This window comes from Monodon monoceros, unplaced genomic scaffold (assembly GCF_005190385.1).
Source record: "Monodon monoceros isolate NGI ecotype Baffin Bay Population unplaced genomic scaffold, NGI_Narwhal_1 Super_Scaffold_18, whole genome shotgun sequence".
NCBI lineage: Eukaryota > Metazoa > Chordata > Mammalia > Artiodactyla > Monodontidae > Monodon > Monodon monoceros.
Genome location: NW_021703774.1, coordinates 20,670,194 through 20,675,880, shown reverse-complemented (window position 1 = coordinate 20,675,880; position 5,687 = coordinate 20,670,194).

The window sequence follows — 5,687 nt, the reverse complement described above, 5'->3', positions numbered from 1 at the left end:
ATAGCAACACGACGTTGTCTCACTGATCTCCAAATGCAAAGTAATAGATCTAGAAAATTGCAACTGCCCGCAACGGTTCCCACTCTCCATCGATTTCCTTTCAGACCCGGTAACACTTTTCTCTCCTGTTGCATCGACTACGGGATATATCCTAGTCATGGGAAGGGCACCTTGGGAGAAGTTACAGATGGCCGACACCCTTTCTCCAGTGTTCAGTTCCAGAAGGGGCTGCTCGGTGATTCTGAGGGCTCTGTACATGGCAGAACAACATTAAGTAGAAAACAGAGAGAAAGAGGTGTGCTTCCTACCATGTCCATGGGAACAATGCCACTGCTCAGCGTAGGTCACTCTCAGTCTCAAGGATAAGAGGTGGCTCCAAAGAAGCTGGGTTGAGAATAACTAGATCTCTTAGGGCCATATTGCTCCTCTTCTTCTCACCTTTTGGGTCTAACCCTAGTGGGCCGTGAATATTCTTTTTGGCTTGCAACCTTTCTTTTGGGCTGGCTTTCAAGAACCTCCGTGACTTAGCAACAACCTATTTCAGCTTTATTTCCCCCTACATCTCATTTATCAACCACTCAGTCTGTTGCAGAAAGAACTTGTACTTGGACCAAGAACCTGGTTTGAGTTCGGATTCTGCTGCTCATGAGCTGTGTGACCTCGAGCACGTTACACACCCTCGCTGGGCCTGTTTTCTTATCTGTAGGCGTGATTGCCTCTACCTCACAGAAGGTGCCATGAAAGTTAAATTGACCAGGGATGTCAGGGCATCTCCGATCTTATCCCTTCTTTTTCTTTTCTTTTTTTTTCACATCTTTATTGGAGTATAATTGCTTTACAACGTTGTGTTAGTTTCTACTGTATAACAAAGTGAATCAGCTATATGCATACGTATATCCCCAAATCCCCTCCCTCTTGCTCCTCCCTCCCACCCTCTGTATCCCACCTCTCTACGTGGTCGCAAAGCACCGAGCTGATATCTCTGTGCTATGCAGCTGCTTCCCACTAGCTATCTATTTTACATTTGGTAGCGTATATATGCCCATGTTACTCTCTCACTTTGTCCCAGCTTCCCCTTCCCCTTCCCAGGGCCTCAAGTCGATTCTCTACGTCTGTGTCTTTATTTCTGTCCTGCCCCTAGGCTCATCAGAACCATTTTTTTTTTTTTTAGATTCCATATAGATGTGTTAACATACAGTATTTGTTTTTCTCTTTCTCACTTACTTCACTCTGTATGACAGACTCTAGGTCCATCCACCTCATTACAAATAACTCAATTTCCTTTCTTTTTATGGCTGAGTAATATTCCATTGTATACATGTGCCACATCTTCTTTATCCATTCATCCGATGATGGACACTTAGGTTGCTTCCATGTCCTGGCTATTGTAAATAGAGCTGCAATGAACATAATTTTTGAATTATGGTTTTCTCAGGGTGTATGCCCAGTAGTGGGATTGCTGGGTCATATGGTAGTTCTATTTTTAGTTTTTTTACGGTACCTCCATACTGTTCTCCATAGTGGCTGTATCAATTTACATTCCCACCAACAGTGCAAGAGAGTTCCCTTTTCTCTACACCCTCTCTAGCATTTATTGTTTGTAGATTTTTTGATGAGGCCATTCTGACTGGTGTGAGGTGATACTTCATTGTAGTTTTGATTTGCATTTCTCTAATGATTAGTGACGTTGAGCATCCTTTTATGTGTTTCTTGGCAATCCGTATATCTTTGGAGAAATGTCTATTTAGGTCTTCTGCCCATTTTTGGATTGGGTTTTTTGTTTTTTTGATATTGAACTGCATGAGCTGCTTGTATATTTTGGAGATTAATCCTTTGTCAGTTGCTTCATTTGCAAATATTTTCTCCCATTCTGAGGGTTGTCTTTTAGTCTTGTTTATGGTTTCCTTTGCTGTGCAAAAGTTTTGAAGTTTCATTAGGTCCCACTTGTTTATTTTTGTTCTTATTTCCATTTCTCTAGGAGGTGGGTCAAAAAGGATCTTGCTGTGATTTATGTCATAGAGTGTTCTGCCTATGTTTTCCTCTAAGAGTTTTATAGTGTCTGGCCTTACGTTTCGCTCTTTAATCCATTTTGAGTTTATTTTTGTATATGGTGTTAGGGAGTGTTCTAATTTCATTCTTTTACATGTAGCTGTCCAGTTTTCCCAGCACCACTTATTGAAGAGGCTGTCTTTTCTCCATTGTATATTCTTGCCTCTTTTATCAAAAATAAGTTGACCATATGTGTGTGGGTTTATCTCTGGGCTTTCTATCCTGCTCCATTGATCTATATTTCTGTTTTTCTGCCAGTACCATACTGTCTTGATTACTATAGCTTTGCAGTATAGTCTGAAGTCAGGGAGCCTGATTCCTCCAGCTCTGTTTTTCTTTCTCAAGATTGCTTTGGCTATTCGGGGCCTTTTGTGTTTCCATACAAATTGTGAAAGTATTTGTTCTAGTTCTCTGAGAAGTGCCAGTGGTAGTTTGATAGGGATTGCACTGAATCTGTAGATTGCTTTGGGTAGTATAGTCATTTTCACAATGTTGATTCTTCCAATCCAAGAACACGGTATATCTCTCCATCTGTATCATCTTTAATTTGTTTCATCAGTGTCTTATAGTTTTCTACATACAGGTCTTTTGTCTCCTTAGGTAGGTTTATTCCTAGGTATTTTATTCTTTTTGTTGCAATGGTAAATGGGAGTGTTTCCTTAATTTCACTTTCAGAATTTTCATCATTAGTGTATAGGAATGCAAGAGATTTCTGTGCATTAATTTTGTATCCTGCTACTTTACTAAATTCATTGATTAGCTCTAGTAGTTTTCTGGTGGCATTTTTAGGATTCTCTGTATAGTATCATGTCATCTGCAAACAGTGACAGCTTCTTTTCCAATTTGGATTCCTTTTATTTCTTTTTCTTCTCTGATGGCTGTGGCTAAAACTTCCAAAACAATGTTGAATAATAGTGGTGAGAGTGAGCAACCTTGTCTTGTTCCTGATCTTAGTGGAAATGGTTTCAGTTTTTCACCATTGAGGACGATGTTGGCTGTGGGTTTGTCATATATGGCCTTTATTATGTTGAGGTAAGTTCCCTCTATGCCTACTTTCTGGAGGGTTTTTATCATAAATGGGTGTTGAATTTTGTCGAAAGCTTTTTCTGCATCTATTGAGATGATCATATGGTTTTTATCTTTAATTTGTTAATATGGTGTATCACATTGATTGATTTGCATATATTGAAGAATCCTTGCATTCCTGGCATAAACCCCACTTGATCATGGTGTATGATCCTTTTAATGTGCTGTTGGATTCTGTTTACTAGTATTTTGTTGAGGATTTTTGCATCTATGTTCATAAGTGATATTGGCCTGTAGTTTTCTTTCTTTGTGACATCTTTGTCTGGTTTTGGTATCAGGGTGATGGTGGCCTCGTAGAATGAGTTTAGGAGTGTTCCTCCCTCTGCTATGTTTTGGAAGAGTTTGAGAAGGATAGGTGTTAGCTCTTCTCTAAATATTTGATAGAATTCTCCTGTGAAGCCATCTGGTCCTGGGCTTTTGTTTGTTAGAAGGTTTTTAATCACAGTTTCAATTTCAGTGCTTGTGTTTGGTCTGTTTATATTTTCTATTTCTTCCTGGTTCAATCTCGGAAGGTTGTACTTTTCTAAGAATTTGTCCAATTCTTCCAGGTTGTCCATTTTATTGGCATATAGTTACTTGTAGTAATCTCTCATGATCCTCTGTATTTCTGCAGTGTCAATTGTTACTTCTCCTTTTTCATTTCTAATTTTATTAATTTGAGTCTTCTCCCTTTTTTGAGTGATGAGTCTGGCTAATGGTTTATCAATTTTGTTTATCTTCTCAAAGAACCAACTTTTACTTTTATTGATCTTTGCTATTGTTTCCTTCATTTCTTTTTCATTTATTTCTGATTTGATCTTTATGATTTCTTTCCTTGTGCTAACTTTGGGTATTTTTTGTTCTTCTTTGTCTAATTGCTTTAGGTGTAAGGTTAGGTTGTTTATTTGAGATGTTTCTTGTTTCTTAAGGTAGGCTTGGATTGCTATAAACTTCCCTCTTAGAACTGCTTTTGCTGCATCCCATAGGTTTTGGATCATCATGTTTTCGTTGTCATTTGTCTCTAGGTATTTTTTGATTTCCTCTTTGATTTCTTCAGTGATCTCTTGGTTATTAAGTAGTGTATTGTTTAGCCTCCATGTGTTTGTATTTTTTACAGATTTTTCCCTGTAATTGATATCTAGTCTCATAGCGTTGTGGTCAGAAAAGATACTTGATGTGATTTCAATTTTCTTAAATTTACCAAGGCTTGATTTGTGACCCAAGATATGATCTATCCTGGAGAATGTTCCATGAGCACTTGAGAAGAAAGTGTATTCTGTTGTTTGGGGATGGAATGTCCTGTAAATATCAATTAAGTCCATCTTGTTTAATGTATCATTTAAAGGTTATGTTTCCTTATTTATTTTCATTTTCGATGATCTGTCCATTGGTGAAAGTGGAGTGTTAAAGTCCCCTACTATGATTGTGTTACTTTGATTTCTGCTTTTATGGCTGTTAGCATTTGCCTTATGTACTGAGCTACTCCTATGTTGGGTGTATAAATGTTTACAATTGTTATATCTTCTTCTTGGATTGATCCCTTGATCATTATGTAGTGTCCTTCTTTGTCTCTTGTACTAGTCTTTATTTTAATGTCTATTTTGTCTGGGATGAGAATTGCTACTCCAGCTTTCTTTTGATTTCCATTTGCGTGGAATATCTTTTTCCATCCCCTCACTTTCAGTCTGTATGTGTCCCTAGGTCTGAAGTGGGTCTCTTGTAGACAGCATATATACCGGTCTTGTTTTTGTATTCATTCAGCCAGCCTATGTCTTTTGGTTGGAGCATTTAATCCATTTACATTTAAGGTAATTATCGATATGTATATTCCTATTACCATTTTCTTAATTGTTTTGGGTTTGTTATTGTAGGTCTTTTCCTTCTCTTGTGTTTCCTGCTGAGAGAAGTTCCTTTAGCATTTGTTATAAAGCTGGTTTGGTGGTGCTGAATTCTCTTAGCTTTTGCTTGTCTGTAAAGGTTTTAATTTTTCTATCGAATCTGAATGAGATCCTTGCTGGGTAGAATAATCTTGGTTGTAGGTTTTTCCTTTTCATCACTTTAAATATGTCCTGCCACTCCCTTCTGGCTTGCAGAGTTTTTGCTGAAAGATCATCTGTTAACCTTATGGGGATTCCCTTGTATGTTATTTGTTATTTTTCCCTTGCTGCTTTTAATATTTTTTCTTTGTGTTTGATTTTTGATAGTTTGATTAACATGTGTCTGACATGTCTCTCTTTGAGTTTATCCTATATGGTACTCTCTGTGCTTCCTGGACTTGATTAACTATTTCCTTTCCCGTATTAGGAAAGTTTTCAACTCTAATCTCTTCAAATATTTTCTCAGTCCCTCTCTTTTTCTCTTCTTCTTCTGGGACCCCTATAATTTGAATATTGGTGCATTTAACATTGTCCCAGAGGTGTCTGAGACTGTCCTCAATTCTTTTCATTCTTCTTTCTTTTATCTGCTCCCTGGCAATTATTTCCACCATTCTATCTTCCAGCTCACTTATCCATTCTTCTGCTTCAGTTATTCTGCTATTGATTCCTTCTAGAGTATTTTTAATTTCAATAATT